Source organism: Rhyacophila brunnea, unplaced genomic scaffold (genome assembly GCF_057557595.1).
Source record: "Rhyacophila brunnea isolate RB1 unplaced genomic scaffold, BYU_Rbru_1.0 scaffold_24, whole genome shotgun sequence".
Lineage (NCBI taxonomy): Eukaryota > Metazoa > Arthropoda > Insecta > Trichoptera > Rhyacophilidae > Rhyacophila > Rhyacophila brunnea.
This window is the reverse complement of record NW_028232904.1, coordinates 11,743,130-11,767,334: the sequence shown is the minus strand read 5'-3', so window position 1 is coordinate 11,767,334 and position 24,205 is coordinate 11,743,130. Positions and strand designations below refer to the sequence as shown.

At 34.7% G+C, this 24,205-nt stretch overlaps 1 protein-coding gene across 1 annotated transcript in view; it reads right to left on the bottom strand.

Moving 5' to 3' along the window:
• Positions 1–24,205, bottom strand: part of Rim (Rab3 interacting molecule) — a 205,762-nt gene that overhangs the window by 164,516 nt on the left and 17,041 nt on the right. The window lies entirely within an intron of this gene.

Sequence of the window (24,205 nt, the reverse complement as noted above, 5' to 3'; positions counted from 1 at the left end):
CACCCGGACATTACCGCCCAGACATTGCCGCCAAAACCAGTTAAAAACGAAACAATTTTTATTTATACATAATCGTAGCCCCCACATCCTGAAGCGCGCCCCCAGGCTAAGATGTTTGGCGGGGCCCCCTACCTATCGCTAAGGGTAAAGGCAGTGTGACGCGCTGCAGTAGCGTTTTCCAAATGGTACCTATACGCGGTAAAATTAAGGTGTATTTTTAGCGATTTTCTGTATTTTTAATATGTACCTATTTACATCCATTAAGGGGGGAGATGCTCACCGTAGGTCAAAATGGAGCTTTTATTGAATTTTCAAAGCATGATCCTGGACATTCCTTAAACGTTGTAGATAATCTATTTATATAATTTTGAAGAGGTGATGTTAAGATTTTTTACATTTATTAATTTTTAAACGCATTTATAAAACCATTAGTATAATTTATGTCGACATTATTATAGTGAAATATTTACGATAAAAAATTATATTGACAATCTCTGTGATCCCAGATTTGATAAGAATTAGGTATTTTATTATTCAAAAAATGGGCAAGATTAACACATTTGAATATAAGTCTAAAGATACTAATTATAAGCTATATTTTTGACCATTCAAGTGTGATAAACATCCTACGAATAATGATTGCTTTATAATCATTATTGACCTAAGAATAAGGTAATGTTTTTTTGTCTCTGTTTTTTTTGTTTCTGGTCGACTCGTCACGCCGGACCCTTCCTGAGCCCGGGCCCCCAGGCTAGAGCCCTGTCAGCCCCTTGTGGGGGCCATGTACATAATTTTATATTTTAGATACACAAATAAACAAAAAATATAAATTATTAAAAATTAAATTTAAATATGGTGTGCTAACCTTCTTAAATATTCTAAATTAGAAATACTACCATATAAAGGGATTAACTCTTGCAGTCTTTCGTTTAATTTATAATACGTATTATCGGCAGTTCTTTGTTTTTAGTACTAAGTGTTAAAAGCTGATGATTTTAAGTTATTACTGTACTAACAGCTGCAACGGATTAAATCTCAAATACGCAATTCGAAAAACCAAAAAAGCACTTATTTTATATATTTTTGTATTTTTTGCGGGCGGTTTGTCCAGACGGTATTGACCAACACTGGTACGGGCGCATTTGGTACTGATTAGTTTTTAAAATTCAATCAAACCTTGCGAAATCAAACCATAATAGTTTAGGTAATATGCTATGGGCGATCCGATAAAAATAGTGCACACTTTTTCAGTCATACTTTTCGTTGAAATAAGAATACATAGATAGGTTAGTTTTTGTTTAAATTCATTAAATCCTGCTTAAATCAAACCAAAATCTATTAAAAAATATTCTTCTATCAATCTATAAAATATCTAATATTATGTACGGTTTAATGGCATAAATTTAGATATTTTATAGATAAACGAATATTTTTTGACCATTATCTACTATAGCTTGGATTAGACTGACAAAGTTTAGTGTGCACTATTTATATGTCAGATCCTAACAACACAAACACGCCCTCCAAACCAAGCCCACCCCGCATCACACTCGGTCTTAATCGAGCGTATCACGATGCACTACGTTTGATGTGTATACGCCTGGTAATTTCCCAGGAACAGTTACCTGAGACTGAGGTCGCCACGCTCTCAAGTGAGCTTTGACTGAGTTTACTGATTTTACTCTAATGCCAGGGAGAGGAAAGGCACAAGGAAATTAACAAAAAGAACGGAATTTAATAAATATAACAAAAAACGAGGCTAATCATAATATGGACAGCAATAATTATGTGAAGAGATCTTCACGCCCACAGTAAGACGCAGCAAATTTGTTAAATGCAAGATAATTGGCCATTGTGGCGACCAGGTCGGACGACCCGATGGGCCCAACAGCTAGTTGGACCGACTCGAGTAACTCTTCTCTCTTGAAGCACATTCTCGGACAGATCTTAACAGCCTACCTCTACCCTTCGCCACCGGTGCTAACTTAAGTACATAACGCACCCCCAGTAAGATTGTAGTAATCCAAAAATTGGCATTTTGCAGGAGAGCCATTTGAAGTTTCAAATATTCTTTGTAAATACAGGAAAAGTCTGAATGAAAAAAATATTACTCGTTTTTATGGAAAAACATGAACTGTATTCATCATTTTTCTCTAAAACATATACAAATGGAGATATTTGAATATTTCTGAGTTACGACAGTATATTATTAGGATATTTGAAAATTTCATGGTAAAATTTGAATCAACTCAATACTTTCTATGTAAATTTCCCTACCATCACTCGAATAATTGCAACTAATTTGTTGGGCACTGTAAAGGAAGGTTTTCAAAATATTAAGTTATGGTACAATCTTTAAAGATTTATTGAAAAAAACAAGAAAAATACAATTATTAGTTCAAAACAACAAAAAAATACTTAATTATTTTATTTAATGGGAAAATAAAAATTTTAGGTACGATTTTCAATTTTTGAACATCACTTGGAAGAGAAGCAACAAAATCATAATAAAATTCACAATGTTTAGCAGTGCAGAGAGAAAGCAAATCCTTCTTTTTAATTGTCGTTATTTTTGGCCGCTCTTGATTAGGGATTCCAATCCCGGGATCCCGAATCCCGGGATCCCGGGATCCCGAGCTATTTTCGATACCTATGAATCCCGGGATTGATAAACGTAATCCCGAGATTTCGGGATTGATTTTTTTATCAATTTTTATGGAAAATAAAATAAAAGCGAAAATATAACAGAAAAAATACTTTTAATAAAAAATAACCACATTAGAAATAAACTGAGTTTGAATGAAGTTTGATTTATACCCATGTGTAGGTAGCCGATTCATTTTATTTTTTCACATAGATTATTAAAAATGAGAAAGGTTTCAAAAAAACAATGCTTCGCACTTTTAACAAAGTAATTCCACCATGATATCATACGTTTTACGGCAGTTTCATATTTGGCTGACAAATTAGATTTATGAAGCGGAAAGGCCATAAGTACGCCATGATTATTTGTTTTACTATTTTAAATCTCGCTAATCCATTCATTATGTCTTTACTATCAGAAACAGCAATCTCATATTAAATTCACATTATTATTTATATTACAATATTATTTACTCCATTAAACTTGTGTATTTCCAAGATTGAACGTATACAATATAAATGTCTTAAATAGAATAAATTATACTAGATTTATTTTTGACCGATTTTATCAATGTTATTTGTAAATATAAAAAAATTATATTAACAATGGAAAAAAATGCCAATCCCGGGACCCGGGATTGTCAAATTGTAATCCCGAAATCCCGGGATCAGAATTTTGGCTCGGGATTGGATTCCCTACTCTTGATATGCTTTGGATGAATTGAGACCATCCATTGGTAACGGTTTACCTATTTGCCGATGACGAACATTCAATTTCCTACATTCTTCATGATAACTGGTTTTAAAAAAAATAATGTATGGATAGTCTCTGTCTACTTTTATAACTTTAATCTTCTGCCACAAAACTTTTTCTCCATTTTCATCCGTGTTGTAATTTTTACCGATTTCATCTGCTAGTTTTTTCATGTTGTGAAAATTATTTGTCTTCATGGGTTTAACAATTTATGGTTGTCCTGTTTTCTTACTTGCTTTTACAATGGTAATCATTTGGCTGGGCACAAATATTGGTCCACTTTTTAGAGCCCTAGTCTTCTGCTGCTCAATTGTATAATGGACAATATCGCCTTCATTTTAGGTATGCCCGGTGACCAAAACCAGGCACGTCTTTATGTGAAAAGTTAGCATATACATATTATACTGTATAACCGTCCGCTGAGTGTAGCAGCGTCGAAGTTTGGCGAAGCGCCGCGGCGGATCTTCGGGCGTCGCTTTATACCTACGGACAACGTGTCTAGCACCAATTTTAAAAAACGTTATTTATAATATGTATCTTACTTTTAACTGTTTCAAAATTAAATGTTGATTGTCAATTAATTCCATCAATAAGCGTTGTTTGCGCCAAATTCCGGTCGCCATAATCCTTACTTCCACCTCCCTCAAATCCCAGTATTATTGTCACAAGACCGGACAATGAGCAGACAAAGAATGCAGCAGTCATGAGAGACCTTGATGCAAATAACATTTAGTTACATCCACATAGCGGACGCGAGCGGGTTTCTGATAGCTTACCATCGCTAGTAATTCAATTGTAAATACAGACTGATTCAGAAGTAGTTCGTCTGCTTGATATAGTGTGACCGTCGGATACTTCTGAATTCCTGCCGAGCCGTAATACCGGCTCTCATAATTTATATCACCAATCATCATCATTCATCAACCTCATTATATCATCCATAAACTGTATACCGTCAAGTGCCACGCACCGGGTAACCCGAATAAACAAGAGGTACCGCGCGAGTGACAGTGCAACCAGACCACGGAGCCATCACCAACATCATACAAGGTCAGTGTCTGGCATCCGGTTAAATCGCCCTCACCCCTAGATCCGGAATCCACATCAACCTTCCGAATTATACAGTCCGGAATTATACAAATCGGAACTAAATAATCATACAATACGAACGGTTCCATGAATAAACAGAACATGATATTATTATAACAGAACATGAAGAAACAGCACGGTTACAAAACGGAACATGAAAAAATAGAACAATGGCAAAACAGAACAGCGGTAAATAGAACTATGACCATTCAGGAAAAATATATCATTTAATATTGAAATTGTCGTATCTCTATATTATGTTTTATAGATTTTTAATAACATAGGTTTTCAATACGCCGTAAAAAATCAAATTATATTTAACATCTACAATCCTAATCTTTGGAAAGCCTCAATTAAACGCGACTCAACTCGGTGTTAAGCGTCAATGACATTGAGCTACTTTACGAGCTGCTTGTTGGCGAATTTACAATCTGCCTGTAAAGTCGCCCAGTGTCATCATCGGACAAGCTAGCAAGCAGATTGTAAACAGTCTACCGAGAAAAGTTGAAAGCCGGTCAACTTTACACGCTACACGCCAGCGTCTGCGCAGTAGAGCGTAGTAGCGACCTCCCGGTAAAAAACGAACTACGTTCTGTCAAAATAGTCGCTAGCTTGCTGGCTTCTCAGCGAATGGAAAGTTTTGTGTGTCATCATCACAATCGCAGTACCTGAATCGCCCGCTTTTAAATTTGCCAACAAACAGCTCGTAAAGTAGCTCAATGTAATTGACGCATTACTGATAAGCTAGTTATATCTTGTCTTAATAAATCTAATATGTTAAAAATGCTTGGATGACTAGATATAACGAAATAATGAGTTTAATAATTCTGTGGAGTTGTGGATGGTTATCAAAATCAAGCAGATAAATTGAGGTGTTTACACTGAGTGGCCAACATGCAGTGATTACATATATTACATTTATTTCATATATTACATTTATTTCGTTTATAAACTTAAGTTTTACAAGTATTTAATAATTAATAAATACATACGACAAAGATGAATGTTTTATTTTTCCCCTGACTGTTCTGTTTTGTCACCGTTCTGTATATTCATGTTCTGTTTTGTCCGGTTATGCATTTCTACAAATCTAACCGCCCCGCACCACACTCGGTCTTAATCGAGCGTATTACGAGGCCCTACATTTGATATGAAGCATCAGCAGTTGTTTTCGCCCAGTAATGTTTCAGTAGATCTCATCTTGAGGTCACCACGCTCTCAAATGAGCTTTGAAAGTGACCACGGGAGAGAGGAGTACGGAGAACAAACATAAAACACTAACTATATCATATTTGTGGATGTGTTAAATATGTTAAATGTATAATTGTATTTATCATTTTACTTTAATATCTACATAAGCACATACTTTCTTGTTATATTAGTTATTATTTGTAATTAAGTCATTTTTATAATTTTTATTTATTATGTATTATGGCGCATTGGCCAATCGCTGTAATTCTATAATACTCTTTTCTAAATAAATAAATAAATAATTATCACACGAAACCAAGATTGTTAAAATTGTATTAATTATCAAAGATAAACTAAAATCAATATTTTTGATGCAAGCTTTCGCACTAAAGACGTCTCGAAGGGCTTTTACTCAGAGCCAGAGAGAGATGTAACATCGCAGAATTACTATCACATTTTATTATAAAAGATATTTGGAATAGTCTCTTGGTAGCCCAGTCTCTTTGGTCATAATATTCAAAATAAATAAATTATTGAATAATAGGGCTTAATTTAAAAAATATATATAACCTGAAAGACAACATTTAACTTTTTAATATTATAGTAGTGAATTCGCGACCCCGCAGTGAGAGAGTTTTAAAATGTCCCATTAGAAGTGCATTGGCCAACTTTGGTCATAAAACTGTGAAACAGGCGCGTGGGTTTGCCTGCCAAATGTTCCTGCGAATTTCACGCCAAATAGGCAAAATAAAATAAACGTATTACATTAATATGTTTTAGACCAGCGTCATTTGGTTGAAACATACAAATTAGAGCTTGGATTTTTCCGAGTTAGTATTGTATTCCAGTTTTCCAGTGGCAAAGGGTGCAACAGACTCCAAAAGCGCTTTACTATATCTTGTCGCAGCAACTCGCTCACATAACAGTAAAACTATAGCATACCACATCCTTGACCAGATCGACGCCAAGAAAAATAGAGGAGATCTATGCCTTCAATGGATCCCATCGCACATGGGTTTGAGGGCAATGAAAGGGCGGATGATCTGGCAAAGGAAGCTGGCCATTCAGGGGTACCATATCAGTGGATACCAGAAAACCTGGACTGGAATGAGGCAATAAATAAAATGGGCTAAAGTATGTGGATAGATTTTCACCATAGGGCATCATTAGAAAAGGGGAAATGGAGTAAGTCTATTCTACCATCACCACGAGAGGTGCCCTGGTTTGTCGAGCTTAAGTTAATACTGAGGCTAAGAACAGGGCACACAATGGGCAAAAGATTTGATGTCCTCATGGGAAGAAGCAAATCGCAGCTCTGTTTTAGAGGACATTGTACATATAGCACAAAAAAAGCTGCTTTCAGTCCACTACGGCAGCTAAATAGGGTATGAAAGTATCGAATTATTAACACTTATTGTAACAATTACAATAATTTAGTTATAATTAATTGTCACAATAAGTTCTGTGTTTTAACAGCACTTCTCTTGGCTGTGATAAATTTTAGACCGAGATAGACAATTTTGACAGTTCATATGGCTAACTTATTGTAATTGTTACAAGAAGTGTTGATAATTCGACACTTTCCTACCCTATTTAGCTGCCGTAGCGGACCGAATGCAGGCTTGTGTAAATGATAGACCCGCATGTAGGCTGTTAAGATCCGACATAAATAATGCATACGGGGAACTGAAATACCTAACAGGTAAGGAGAAGCAGGCAACCGATCTCGAGTAAGGAAGAATACGGGATAAATTTAATTTAAACACTTGTCAAGAACACGTCATACGTCGAATACTGACAACTGATCTCGGTTTATATATGGACGCTCGTTTAATATTGGTGTATTACACACACTATTGCACGTCTATAATGCGTGACACATTCAAAACCCTGCGTCAAAATTTACTGTATTAGTATATAGCCTATCGGAATTCTATTTATTATCTGTTCTGTGAGTGCATACTAAACTTTGTCAGTCATACGTATTTGTTTTGATTGAACTAAGATTACAATTTGCAGATAGTATTGGTTAGTTTTTAAAAAACAATTAAATCCTGCCTAACCAAACCATAATATGGCTTAGGTATGCTATGGGCGATCCGACAGAAATAGTGCACCTTTTTCAGTCATATTTAATTGTTTTCGTTGAATTAAGAATAAGTACATGTTACAGATGGTGTTAATATTCTTCTATCTATAAAAGATCCAAAATTATCTATTACATTATTTTAAATATTTTATAGACCGTCGACTATTTTTCAACTGTTATGTTATGTACATATTAGTTTTCATTAAATTTAATATATAATAATAATAATAAGATATGCATGACTGACAATGCTTAATGTGCACTATTTATGGCGGATCTCAATAGCCTACCTCCACCCTTCGCTACTGATGTCTACTGTATAGCAATGATTAGTAGGTACCCTAAAATATTACTGTATCTTAAAATTTTGCAAAAAAAAACTACAATAAATCATCAAGTTCATTATATTATGATAGACTTAATCTCTTTTCGGTTAGCGACGAGGCACGACAGCGTGACCTCGCCGAAATTGTGATGCGTCGAATTGAAATTGCGTGGACGGCGTCTGAGGCGTCTACGATGGCGCCCCACGGCCGTCGCGACGGAGCCTGCCCCAAAAAAACACCCCCTCCGCATCCGTCTTGTCTGGCCGCCTACACTCTTCACCCCTACCCCAGCTTAATTACGCATGGTATCTCTATCATTTTTACATTGGGTCTACAATCCGATGTTTATACAGTCATCTGAAGATACCTTTTTAACGATACATTGTTAAAAATACATCACTTTTAAAAACCTCGAACCATATATTAATGTGGGGATCATTGTGTTGTGGATGATACGTCGTCAGGAGACGTGAGAAGTCAAAATTTGGTGGTTGGTCCGATGGATAGAAGAGCGAGTTTTATTTACAGCGTAAACAGTCGGTACAAGAGTATGTTACAGTAGTTATGTTACCAGTGACGTCCCGTGGGGGTAGGCAGATTGAGCGTCGCTTAGGGGCGGCAGTTACTTGAAGGGCGGCAAGTCGAGGAGAATCATTTAGAAATAGCCACATAAACTTAGTAATAACGAAAATATCTTTTTCAAAAAATCAGCTCACTAGTTACTAGTTGGATTTGTTTCAAACCAACTTATTAATTAACATAAAAGGTGTAACAGGACTGTATTTTTTTGTCGCGTTCGCGATGTCTAGTTTACTTCCGTTGCCCTTTGACGTACATGGTGACAAGAAACAACACATGCACAGATGATACGAAATACTGTATAAAAAAATAGGGCGACATTTTGGCGCTGCCCAGGTGCGGCATTTTGTCTAGGGACATCACTGTGGTTACATGTAAGTTGTACGTATGCAGTTCTTCGTGGAACACTTATTCGTGTGCCGCAGTACGTGAAACATGAGTTCGTGCAACATTTAATCAAATGACGAGTTCTTCGTTGAACATTTCACCGTGGAATACATTTCACCGTGGAATACGTATTCTACAACATGTGGCGCTAGTTTGCTGTTCCAATTAGATTCAATACGAATTTTATGAGATGTCTTTATTGGTTTTAAATAATTTAATGTTGAAACTACATAAATAATATACCAATACGATGTGATTGTATTTATAATCTTCTTACCTACCTACCTATTTTTAAGTGTTTTATTTAGACATTAATATTGTAAGTTACCGAAATAGCAATGTGTTGTTAAATATTATAAATAAATAATATTATATTTATAATTCCCTGTGTAATGTATTAGTATTAGCTAGTATTAGTATATTAGTAAGTAATATTGCACTTTAATGGTATAAATTATCAACAGCTATAGTTGATTTGAAACCTTTAGTAAGTAGGCATTATTGAAAATACAAAGATGGCAATACCTACCTACTTTAATTTAAGAAATAAATGTATATAGGTATATAGATAAATGCTGTTATTTAATTCATTTAGGATATTATTGATTTTTATAGATAAGTACGTAGTACCTACTTTAATTTTAAATATTTGTGCCCGAGTTCGGGGAGCGGTCGTTTATGAAGAGTGGGTTCGACCCCGCGGATGTACCAAAATACACGTTGTTTAATTAACTACCAAATATGTTGAAATTTTATTATATTACTATAGAAAATGTGTGTTCTTAATATTTTTCTTGATTATTATTTAAAATAATATTATGGACAATGTTGATTTGAAACTTTTTTGTAAATGGATATTATTGAAAATACGAACTTGTTAATAGCTGCATAATTTAACTTAAAAATAAACATACCTACTTATATAGATGACTGCATTTATTGAATTCATGTTGGATATGATTGATCTTCGCAACTTTATATATAGGTACTACTACGTAGGTACTTTAACTTTTGCATATCCTGTTGATAATACAGCCATGGTATCCGACTTGGCAGAGCGGTTCCATATAAAAAGTGGGTTCAATCCCATGACTGGGTAAAAAATACATGTTGTTTTTTAAATGTGTGTTAATCCAACGTGAGACCAAGATTGGCTAACAAGTAACAACGTTCTTCGTAAAAAGTCTGTTAATATAATCTCCATTCTATGGAGCCAATTTATGTTCCGGATTGCAGAAAAAATATTAATTACCTACTATATAAATATTCTGTTCATTAAGAATTCACATATATATTTTTATAAATATGTAATGTTTCATTTCATTTCATTATAGGTTATTTTTCTTATAGTAAGGTACGTAATAATGTTGACTTTTTATTAATCTTAATTTTTAGATTTGATCAGAACTCCGGATATTAGGTATGTTACAGTGGCCAAATGTTTTTGTTATAATATTATAAATACAATTAGATCATATAGGTACCTATATTATTTATAATATGTAGTTTTGTATTGTAGTATTCAAAATGAATTAAATAACACCATTTATCTATATAGCTAAGTACATTTATTTATAAACCCTAACTCCAGATGTTAGGTATATTACAGTGGCCAAATGTTTTTTGTGCACACAATAATAATAGAAGAAACCTACACAATAAACTGACATAATTTCTATACAAAATCATTACCATCTGGATACGTCTTTTGTCTTTTTTATGAAATGCAGTCTCCAAAATACACCAAAATACAACGGATTTGTAATTGATTTATTTCAAAACACTACATTTTAGCATTTTAGTTATTGATTTTTTAATTATATTTAGGACATGTTGGTAGGTACTGCGTACTTTATATATAAAGATCAATGACATGATGATATGTCATTGATAAAGATCAATATTATCCTAAGTGAATTAAATAATAACTGCATTTATCTATTTACTTCGGTAAAAACATTTATTTTTTAAATTAAAGTAGGTATTGCTATCTTTGTATTTTCAATAATACCTACTTACAATAAGTTTTAATTCAATTAGTCCACTGTCCGCACGCAAAATTATGTGTAGGAGAACATTTGATTTGTTTTTTTACACTTATAAGAGAATATTTTTCATATAATATCTATATTTTTTATTCAAATGATTTAATCAGATTATAATAATCTGATTAAAACATTTGAAACCATTGTGTGTTAATACAGCGTAAAGACTCAATGGGTTGGGCGAATGGCTAACAAGTGACAACCATTCTTTGCAAAAAGTTTATTTATTAATATAATTTCCATTCAGTGGAGCCCAATGTGTTTCGCTTTGGAGCAAAAATGTTAATTATTTAGCTAGGTACCTACTGTATTCTGTTTACTACGTATTCACACATACATGATTTATACATAATAATATGTAATGTTTAATACACTTACGTTATAGGTTACTTTTGTTACAGTTGCATAATAGTGCATTTTAAATATCTATAGGTCAAGAATAAGATATGCGAAAGCCAGTCACCATCGACCAAGAATTTGAAGCCAGCAACGCAAGAAATACTAAGCCCGTTTAGTGTCTTCGAATATTGCCAATATCGAATGCGCGTTTCGTTTATGTTAGAAACTTTAATGCATATTATGATACATAATGTAAATATTCAAAATAACATTTCTTTATCGCGTGGTTGTTGACTATACTACTACTAATATATGACTTATATACCTACCTAATATGTTTTCCTAATTCCCACCAATAAATAGCTGGCACTACATAATATTACTAATAAAAATCATCAATTATCTATACTTACATGATTCCAATATATTACACAAGGAATTATAAATCTGGATCTATGTAAAAGAAGTGCCTATCTCAAAATTGTCTAATATGTTATATATATTTAGTTTTTAAATTAAAGTAGGTAGTGTGACACCCCCGTATGGTCCCCATTTGGGGATGTCTTTCTGTATCTGGAGACGCCCGAATCGGTATCAAAGCCAACAAATAATAAAGCGCTGATTACGAAAATAAATAATAATAAAAGAGCCCAGCCGGCAATGCCGTAAATTTTGTTAACCGTTGGAGATTTGCAACGTCGCTTTCTTTTCGACGACGGTTTCGTTGGAAAAAATCACAAGATGGCGCGGAGAACGCTACGAGCAGCAAAATCGCGAACGCGTACATTTCGCCCTCCGTAGAATTAAATTATTAAAAATGTAACCATATAGTATAATAAACGTAAATAAACTCGCCGCTTCCATCACAATTCCGGTGCCTTAATTATCCACCTTCATCCCAAATACAGACGATAAAAAAAGAAAACAAAACACAAAGTGACAGTTGAGAAAATTCTCTTACCAAAATGGAGGGAAGTGATAAGTGGCCCCAGTCAACGTGGGACTACGCTTCTTGATTTTGATCGTCTGGAATCAAGAAGCAGGTGAAATTTCTTTCACCCGGACACACACCCTGAGATCCAAACACCGGAATAGGAAACGGCGAGAAAGAAACATCCAGAGGCTTGCCTCTGGTGGCGCTCAACAAAAGTATAATAATAAGCAGTAGAAAGAGGATGCTGCCAAAGCCAAGCCAGTGAAGAAAAGAGCAGAAACACCCGGATTGCGAAGTCATGGCTCCCGATGTACTCCCGACCAACTGCATCCGCCAGCGAACTTGGCCCACGGACGAGTGTATCGGGCAAGACCCTGGCTCCAACGAGGGAAAACGGCATCAAACGCCCTGCATCATCAGCCGCTTGAGCCCTCTTCGTCAACAGCAGCGTGTCTGTGAGCCTTGCAATCAGCCCTGGCCCAGATGCACCAGGATGAAGAGAGCTACAAAGCGGCCTTCTTCAGCTGAGCAAAGCAGCCTCCATCAGCGGAAAGCAGCCAAGCAGCATCCTCAGCCATAGGCATCATAGATTAGTTAGTTTTAAGTGTTTTGTGTTTGGAAGCGATGTATAATAAGTTATTTCAGTGCTCGAAGTGAAAAATTTTACAACCCGCAGCGGTTGTATGAGGCAGAATGGCGTTCCGGTCCATTTCGGGCCCTGATATATTTTTAAAATAATTTTTATAAACTTTAAAGCCATTTAAGTATTAAATTAAGTTTTCTGCATATTATATTAGTATAATATCAGTGTAGTGCGTGTAATTCGATAGCCGCGGCAGGGCAAGCGAGCAAAAAAGGGGGTCGAGTAATGCGCCGGTATGCATTTTCGTGAGGGATCGACTGATTTTCGGACGGTCGCTGTTGGGAAGGCTGGGTGCGACGTCCTCTCTCAGCATCCGCCCGTACGGTAGACATGGGGAGCCGCGAACCACTACGCCCACAAAGCGGCGTAGTGCTGCATCCGAAACTCTCCGGTTGCCGACGGTCCGAGGGTGTTGAGAGGGCTGGGCGCGACGCCCTCCTCTCTCAGCAGCTTTACGGTGGGCCCGGGAACCGCGAACCACTATGCTACAGTGCTGCATCCGAGTCTCTCCAGCCGCCGACGTACCGGAAGGGCTTCGATCCTTCAACGTCTAGAGACGCAACCACCCCTTATCAAGCCGCCGCACTGTCCAGTTACACACGCTATCGTAATCAGCCCTTAGTTGGCCCCATCCCCATTCGGGCCTTTCCGGAGAGGTGCGCTTGTGACACCCCCGTATGGTCCCCATTTGGGGATGTCTTTGTGTATCTGGAGACGCCCGAATCGGTATCAAAGCCAACAAATAATAAAGCGCTGATTACGAAAATAAATAATAATAAAAGAGCCCAGCCGGCAATGCCGTAAATTTTGTTAACCGTTGGAGATTTGCAACGTCGCTTTCTTTTCGACGACGGTTTCGTTGGAAAAAATCACAAGATGGCGCGGAGAACGCTACGAGCAGCAAAATCGCGAACGCGTACATTTCGCCCTCCGTAGAATTAAATTATTAAAAATGTAACCATATAGTATAATAAACGTAAATAAACTCGCCGCTTCCATCACAATTCCGGTGCCTTAATTATCCACCTTCATCCCAAATACAGACGATAAAAAAAGAAAACAAAACACAAAGTGACAGTTGAGAAAATTCTCTTACCAAAATGGAGGGAAGTGATAGTAGGTATTGCCATCTTTGTATTTTCAATAATGCCTACTTACTAAAGGTTTCAAATCAACTAGTCCACACGCAAAATTTATGTGTATAAGAAACATTTGATCTGGTTTTATATACCTACAAATATAACTATACATATTAATACAATTAGAGAACATTTTTCACATAATTTTTTATTCAAATGTTTTGGTAAAATTATAGGAATCTGAATAAAACATTTGAAACCATAATATTCTAATAATAAAGATAATCTTCTTATATAATATTTTACGAATTACCACCAATAGCTGTTGATAATTTATACCATTCAAGTGCAATATTACTTACTAATATACTAATACTAGCTAATACTAATATATTACACAGGGAATTATAAATATAATATTATTTATTTATAATATTTAACAAAATATTGCTATTTCGGTAACATACAATATTAATGTCTAAATAAAACACTTAAAAATACGCAATAAAACCATCGTAATACAAGGAACACACATTAAAAAATAGGTAGGTAAGTAGATTATAAATACAATCACATCGTATAGGTATATTATTTATGTAGTTTCAACATTAAATTATTTAAAACCGATAAAGACATCTCATAAAATTCGTATTGAATCTAATTGGAACAGCAAACTAGCGCCACATGCTGTAGAATACGTATTCCACGGTGAAATATATTCCACGGTTAAATGTTCAACGAAGAACTCGTCATTTGATTAAATGTTGCACGAACTCATGTTTCACGTACTGCGGCACATGAATAAGTGTTCTACGTTGAACTGTTTACGTACAAATTTCCGGATACGCATCACTGTATGTTACAATACTTATGATACTGTTCCGAGGTCCGATGTCGGTAGAATGAGATGTTGTGCGGAGCGATTACGACACTTGGATACTAACAGACCGGGAACTTATATTCGAATGACATGTCCAATGAATTATGATCCGCTATTTATTGATGTACAATCACAATGATATCTTGAAAAGAATATTTAGGAAATAATTAATATAATTGAGTCATCTACTATAGATATGGAGTTTGCGTCATCGGATATACTCGTAACTGGCCATATATTATGGAAAAATAGATATCGCGGAAATAATATGCAGTAAGCTATTTACTGAGTTTACAATAATTGGACACTACAGGAAATAGGTATTTAATATCGCCGATCAATATGCTGATACGGATTGGGTTGTTTATCACCATATTATTATAATAAATTTGTTTTTAAATCGGACATAGGGTTCAAACTTACATAACATAGAAGCCGGGTGAATGCACCGAACCATTGAGCCTTCTTTTTATAGTATAAATCTCTTTCCTTGGAAACCTTATCAGATACCCAACGCCTTGAACATTAAGCTACTAACAGAGGTTGTGTAGTTAAGAAAATCTCCTCCTTCCTACGTTTATGGTACCTTCTATTTTCCTCTGTATCATGCGTTGGAGTAAATCGTACTTCGAGAGCTATAAGTTATCTTGTCTTATTACCATCAGCCCAGGATATCTCTTCATGAAATGCCGATACAGCCTCACGTGGAAAGTCTCCGATCAGTCTTATTATCCATCTCGTCCAAGCTTTGACTCCCGATACCAGTATTGGTCCTGGTGTAGGGATTGCAATACCGGTATTCCAGTATTTATCAATTCCGAAATACCGGTTTTAAAAATACAAAATACCGGTATTAAGAAAGCACACTCGTTTACGTTTTTGAAAATGAATTATACGTTATGTGCTGCCAACATGCAAATATATTGAGTGAATCCAACAGAGGTGAAAACATAATAAAACAAATTACATCAAATATGTTTATATAAGTAATTGTCGCGATGAATTGTCATAATATTATTTCGAAATAGAAAACATCCGTGTCAAAAATGTTCATTTATTCTATAATTATTGATGACTGTACAAGTGTTGAATTTCAGAAGCTTTTCCTGCAGCCGGACTTACTTTTACTTGCACATAATGAACTTTTTAGGGCTTTAGTTAAAATTATTAATATATTCAAATTATTTGTAAAAAATCACTAGTTCTACAATTATGATCGATATATATTTTTAAATGTCAACATAATAAATATAGGTTTTTGCTATAAAATAATATTTAAAAAAGATTTTAATATCTATATTTATTGATAAGCACCTACTTCTGTTTTTTTATGTTTAAGAAATACCGTTATTAATACCGGTATTTAGTAAGGAACACAGAAAAACCGGTATTGAGATTTTCATTCGATATTGCAATCACTAGTATAGTTTATCCTTTAACCTGATCGCCCTTCATCAAGTGACCAGAGTTATGTCTGATCTTAATCTCATGGTCTGGAGTTATCCCAAAACCTAAATGAAACCGTGAGAGTGACATTCCGAACCGTCCGTTTACCAGTACGTGAACCAACTCCAGCGCGCGCCAGCCCTCTCAACATAGCAACATAAAAGGTCAATGTCCGGCAGATGTGTCAATGTCCCCCCTAGATCCATAATCCACACGCATTTTTAAATTACAGTCTACTACGAAATGCGCAACCACATACATTTTGTGAACGTAACATACGTTTTCTACGGCTCTCGTAGTGCAGTGCGTAAGGCGCTGGCCTTCCATACGAGAATTCTGGTTTCGATCCTGGTGAGGATACAATATGTATGTGATTTTCTCAAAGCCTGGGTGTTTGTGATTATTAAAAATTACTAACAACCACCTTGTACGAAAATGCAAGGACATGGTTATTAATAATTCTCAAAAATTATACGTTTTCTATTAAAATTCAAAAATCGCTGGTTTTTAATGAAAAATTCTATATTTATCTAAGATGTAAAATTATATTTTGAGTTGTTTTAATAAATAAATATTGACTATCTCTACTTGCAGCCCCACCGTCAGGCTATCTGTCAGCGGCGTAGGGTAGAGGTAGGCTGTTAAGATCCGACATAAATAGTGCATGCTAAACTTTTTCAGCCACACGTATTTGTTTTCATTGAACTAAGACTATAATATGTAGATAGTGTTTGTTAATTTTTAAAATTTAATTAATCCCTGCCAAATCCAAATGATAATAGATAATAGTCAAAAAATATATAAAATTATGCCATTAACTTATACATAATTTTAGATATTTTATAGATAGAAGAATATTTCTTATCGATTATGGTTTGATTATGTAGGGCTTAATGAATTAAAAAAAAAATAACCAACACCATCTGTAATAATATGTATTCTTAATTCAACGAAAACAGATAAGTATGACTGAAAAAGTGTGCACTACTTTCGTTGGATCGTTCATGACAAACCTAGGTTAGGCTTATACAAGGTTTAATTGATTTTTAAAAGCTAACCAGCACCATCTGTAAATTGTATTCTAAGTTCAATGAAAGCAAATAAGTATGACTTGAAAAGTTTAGTGTGCATTATTTATGTCAAATCTTAACAGATCCCTCGCCACTGCTATCTGTCAAATAGTGATAGTTAAGGCCATTGGACCCGTTTTTTCCTGTCTTCTCGGAATCGCGGAAATGATAAGCATGTTTAAAACGAATTGATACATAATAAACTCTTTATTTATTTAAAATCTAATAAATAGTATTCAACTAAAACGTTCTGTGTCATTAAAATTTTTCGAATCGCTTTACTTTTTAAAATAAATGACAAATAGTCAGTCCTGTTTTCGAAATTGGTCAAAACGACTGTCACGCCACAATGAATTTTGAACTTAATAATAGTTTTGCAGGTATATATTGTATTAAAGAAATGGGTAAAACAATACATTTCATTGATTAACCCACGTACTTTTTTTTATTTTCAGAAAAATAAAGATTTTAACGCCATTTTAGTTTGAGTATACATCAGCCAATTTTGAATGATTTTTTCTCACAAAATAATTATGTACTGCACAATAAAAATATTTTTTTTATTATAATATAACATTCACGTAATACTATAAATAATAATTAACAATTAAAAAATAAATAAAACCCCATACATTTGGTATAATTAGTGACGCTGTATTACCAAAACACGTCGTACATTTTCATGTATTTATCCTGTTTTCAGACAATTTAGAAATATAATTATTTTGCAAAATTAACAAAAAGAGACCATTTGATCGATTTATCCATACAGTTTTTCTAATTTCTTATTTTTAACGTTAGTACGGTCAGGAATTTCAACGGGTGATGACGTCTATTTTTTTCCAAAATTTAGTCCGTCGCGAACATTATTATGCTTACGAAACTCATGGAAAAATGACCTCTACTCGCAATGCTGTAACAATCAAATTGGCAAGTCGCAATTATTTGCATATATACCATTATCGTTTTATTCGGACCACACGACGTAGGCCAGGTGTTATAATTTGTGTTGACTAATATTAAACATCGTAAAGTACCACTGAATGTCAAACTGTGAAAAATGTAGTTTTCATCATAATATCTTGTAATAGAAATTGTTGCAGCATGTGAGATATTGTAAGATAATTGAATCTAATAACCACGATGGCTACAAGGAAGTCCTGAAGGTATTCGTTCGGTGCAACATTTATAAAAAAAATATTTTGGACTTGAGCAGTTTAGATAAAATATAGGTGGACTTTAATTGTTTTGATAAATACCTACTTGGTTGGGCTTTAAGCGATTTCTAAAACTTTGCATGTACTTAACCCAATGCTTACGGGCCGCACAAAATTGTGTTTTTGCTAATTACTTTTCAAATGCAAATGCAACCCAATGTTTACGGGCTCTTTTAATTAATTTTTAATTAACGTGTTAATTTGCATTTGAAAAGCAATTAGCAAAAACACAATTTTGTGGGGCCCGTAAGCATTGGGTTAATACAGTTTTTATGTACCTGGGTGGCCATGTTTTGTTATTTTCAAAAGGACGTATCCAGGAGTATGTTATTGGTATTATCAATAGAAACAAAATAATATTATTTTTCAAGGTCTATGTTACAAATAGTAAATTGGTAGAACATTTAAAGTAAAATACGTTTTCGAATGCTGTCATCGTAATGGCCACTAAAACGTGTGTCATAATTTTCCTAATCGTCAAAATAATAATAAAAAAGTCATTTGGGGCACAAAATCACGTATATGTTTTATGATATATGTATTTTTCAGATGGTTTGTGGTAAAATCTTTTTTTTTTCATACTGCCACAATTCAACTATTCATAATAATTAATTGTTTGTTATATTTTTCTCTGTGATCTTTGACTTAATAGGTAGGTGATAAAGTTTTTACCTAACTTTATTGTAAATTTGTTTGTATTTTATTGTATTTATTGTTAAATGATAATTAGCTGCTTTCGTTGTCAGTGTGTATTTGATGAGTGCGCATAGTGCCTGACGATGCCGAAAGGCGAAACCAGGATCGCATAAAACGACTCAAATGAAATAGTACAAAACTTAAATCCATTGGAATTTAATATATTTAATGCCTAGTTGAATTGAATTTAATCACCTTAGGCATTTATTAGAAATTATTAAACTCAAGTAAAAAATATATTGAGGTAAGAACCTAGTTCATTGACTAATAAAAACAATATTACTCTTCACATCACAACTGACAAGATTTATATGAATTGTGTATTGCCTGAACTCGTTGATCCTAGACTAACACGGTCGATGGATATAAGAAACCCTCAATATAATAATTATATTAGATGCTATCAATAGAAAAGACAATAAAATTATAAAAAAACAATTTATAATAGTTATTCTAATACATTACATACCGTTAAGCCTATACACCAATTAAGGAACCAACTATTAATTTTCTATACACTAATGTTCCGAAATCCTCCGCGGCGACCAAAACGTACTGCCGTCAAATACACGTTATTATAATATTGGTTTCTCAAATCGTAATTGTTGTGTACTAAATTTAAAAAAAATTGTGGCTCGACAATAATATTCATTGAATTGCTTTCTTCTTTGAGTCATGATTTTATAATTTAATATAAACGCAATAATAGCAGAAATCTTTAATGTCATCTTGTGAATGTTTTCAACTTATAATTTTTAACGTTAGCTCATGAAAATTAATAAAATTATATTTGTTTACACTATCGTGTTTTTTTGTATTCATACACATCGATATATATATAATATACAAATTTGAAACACCTCAGGAACATACATAAGTATTAGATTTTTTTTGAAAAATATTTGCACTGAATTTGAACCTACAATATGATAGGTTCAAGAAAAGGTGTCACTTCACAAATTCAGCATATCAATAATATGAGGTTCTTATTTGGAGGTCTACTATTTTTATTCTTATAATTTATTCTATCTACTACAAAAATGTTTATAAAATTTGTTAGAAAAAAAAAATTATTAATTCAACACTTTTAAAACCTCTGATTTCGTATCTAACTACGCGAGACGCGGAGCGAGGGGATATGTGATTATTTACTTTGATATCGCTTCGCTTATGGTTATTTTTTGTGGCGCTTACGTCAAATTTGATTCTTGCAAATGAACCCATACGCCTTAAAAGTGAATGTTTACGGCTACCTTAGGTAGGGACAGATTATTAAAAAGATCTAAGCGTAAAATGTTTTCCGCCATGTTAGTTAGCACCTATCTACGTTGTTAATAATATATTGTCCGGCTTTTCCATGCCATCTAACAATAATCGGTTTTCCCTTCTGGATGATTTCCCAAGCTAATTTAGGAGAACCCTATTTTATAATAATAACAACATCGCAGCTTTGAAACTATCTCCAACACCTAACATTTATAAAATATAAAAATATACAGAAATAACTTTATGATTTTACTGAAGCTTTGACTGCGATTCGCTGTCATATCGCCTCTTCTCTTTTAAAAGGGGATCCGCCGATCAGGTCCTCACTCCAAATCTGTTAAAGAACTTTACAATTTTGCCAAGCTCTTCCGTCTTACCCACTGTCAGGGCACGTTTTAATTCGTCGACATTCTCAAAGACATCGAAATTCGCAGCTGTACTCTGTGTCGTTCATATTTAGGACATTGGACAGCTATATGTACAATGACCTCCAAAATATCACATTCATCGCAGAGCTGCGAATCGTTTCTTCCCATTAGGACATTAAATCTTTTACCAATTGTGTGTCCTGTTCTTAACCTCAGTATCAGCTTAAGCTCATTTTCAAATGTGACTCTACAAACCAGGGCACCAACTGTGAGGATAATAGAATGGAGTTACTCTATTTCCCCTATTTTAGGGATGCCCTATGGTGAAAATATATCCACATGCTTTGACACATTTTCTTTAAGGCCTCATCAAGTCCAGGGTTTTTGGTATCTACTAATATGGCATCCCTGAATGGCCAGCTTCCATTGCCAGATCAACCCCCCTTTCATTGCTCTCAATACCCATCTGCGATGGGATCCATTGAAGGCATAGGTCTCCGCCTCTATTTTTCTTGGCCTCGATCTGGTCAAGGATGTGGTATTCTATGTGTTTACTGATATGTGAGCGAGTAGCTGCGGCAGGGTATTGTTAAGCGCTTTTGGAATCTGTTAATTTGACAGCAGGTTGCGCAGAGAAACCATCGATTAAAGTATATTCTATTACCTCGTTTATCGCGACAATCTATACCACATTATATACAGGCCATGGACCGAAACTGTGATGGGTTTGAGATGCATTCTGCAGTTCTTTTGGCATATTATTCGGTGCAGACCGGATGATCTGGAGAGACAAGTGGTTGTGAGTAACCTTCGGGGAAGGCGTAGCAGAGAAAAGTGAAGGAGCTTACTGAGGGCAGCCTCTACCTTGACCTGAGAGAAGCAGAGGACCGAGAGGGATGGAAAGTCTTGATCGTTCAGAAGGTGACGGAATTTCAAGGTGGTCACGATCCTCAGCCATGAGAGAATGGCCAAGAAGAAAAGACTAAACATTTATGAATGATAGATTATTATTGAAAGTACATAATTTTGAAAAATCTCAGAAACATCTTAGTATAATTGCCGAAAAGACCGTCTATAGTCAGACTGCGACACTAAATTGTGAGTTTCTATCGTAGGCCTTTATCAGTCACAGACCTTTTACACATTTTCTGGTGTCCCCCAGGGCTCAAACTTAGGGCCATTGCTGTTCACGATTTTTATAAATGACATAGCATTGGTAATTAAAAGTGCTATGTTTTTGTTGTTTGCTGACGACTTGAAACTCTTCATGGAAGTTGTCACCTTGGACGATTGTCGTCAACTTCAACTTGATATAGATAATATATTAGATTGGGGCAGGCGTAACAAACTGGACTTCAATATTGATAAATGCAATGTTTTATCGTTTACTAAAGCCTCACGAGTATTGTTTTTCCAGTACTCGATGCATGGCAGAGTTCTCTCGCGAATAGCATCTGTAAGAGATCTTGGAATTACATTTGACGGTAAACTGACGTTTAGTGGTCATATAGATACCATTTGTAAAAAGGCGCTAAAGATGTTGGGCTTTGTCTTGCGTACTTCCCGGGTCTTTTCGGATGTTACGGTATTAAAAATTCTCTATAACTCCTTAGTTAGAAGCAGACTTGAGAGTGGGTCTATCGTTTGGGCCCCGCATCAGTTGAAGTACGGCCTTATGGTGGAGAGAGTCCAAAAGAAATTTTTACGACTCCTTTACTTTCGGTTGTATGGATATTATCCGTGGCTCTATCCGACTGATTTTCTCTTAGGGATGCTTACATACTGTAGCTTAAAATTTAGAAGGGATCTTTATTTAGCTACATATTTTTTCAGAGTTATACGCGGCGTAAATGTGAACTCTGCCATTCTTGGTGGTATTGGCTTGTGTGTCTCTGATAATTACCTTAGGAATCGAGGGCATGCGTTGTTTGTTCTCCCACGGTGCAGAACTAACCTGCCATTAGTAATGCCAATTGGGAGGGCAGTAACCATGCTTAATGAAATCGCTTCGGATATTGATATATTCCACTTACGTGAGGGTGAATTTAGGTGGACGTTGTTTTATAAGTTTTTAAGATAGGGTTTATCAAAGTTCACTCTGTGTGCTTCCATCTACTTTTATTTTGTTACTTATTTAATTTATTTTCTTATTTTATTACTTTTTCTCTGTATTTTTTTTTTTTTTTTTATTATTAACACTTATTTTATGTCATGTCGTGAACGCTTTGAATTTATAATTTGTTATGTTCATTATATGTAAAATAAATAAATTTGATTTGATTTGATTTGATTTGATTTGATTTGATAGTCATTGATTATACTTCTGCAATCTGTATTCTATAGCAATCATACCACTCAGTATTAAATGAATGACACACTTTAATATGAATGTTTTATTGTCAAAACAAAACAATAGAGCGATAATGAAAGTCAGCATTTCCTCAATCATAACTAGATCAGTAGGGTCTGTTATAATTTTGTTAAATGCGACAATATCTCTTGTATAAAATTGGAAGGAAAACTCACGAATCCTCACTCACTCATCGAGTCTATCAAACAACTCACTACAACTATCGTCACGAGTCCTTCACTCGAATAGTCAACCGTCGTCACCATCGAGGTTAAGCGAACTTCAAAATTCGGGCTTCAAAAACGCCATGCTTATGTTGTCTAGTTATAATTCTAAACTATGTGTGTATATTATAGTCCGTGCTCTAGATCCTTATATATTCTTATCTCTAATCCCTTACTCTCTATGACTCTCTCCATGACACCGGGTAACAAGTCCAAACTCATAAAGCTTGGCAGCGCATCTACCATGGCCTATCAAAAACTGTGAAATATGTAGAGATATGTGTAGAACTATAAAATGATTACCAACCTTAAAGTATTGACCACTTCTTTTAAATGGGTCTAAATATAACTATTAGATAGGGGTAGTCTTCCATATAGTCAATATTATGTAATATAACGTGCATGAATAACCGTGACATAATTTAAAAAAGGCAGCTAATTAACCAGTGAACAATTTTCTATGGGTGAACTATACTGTCCATTGCATTAATTTGCAAATATGTAACAGTAATAAATAAAATTGCATTTTTGCTTTTCAAGTTATATGTTATTATGATTTTAGCTATCGGCGGTTACATGTAAATTATGCA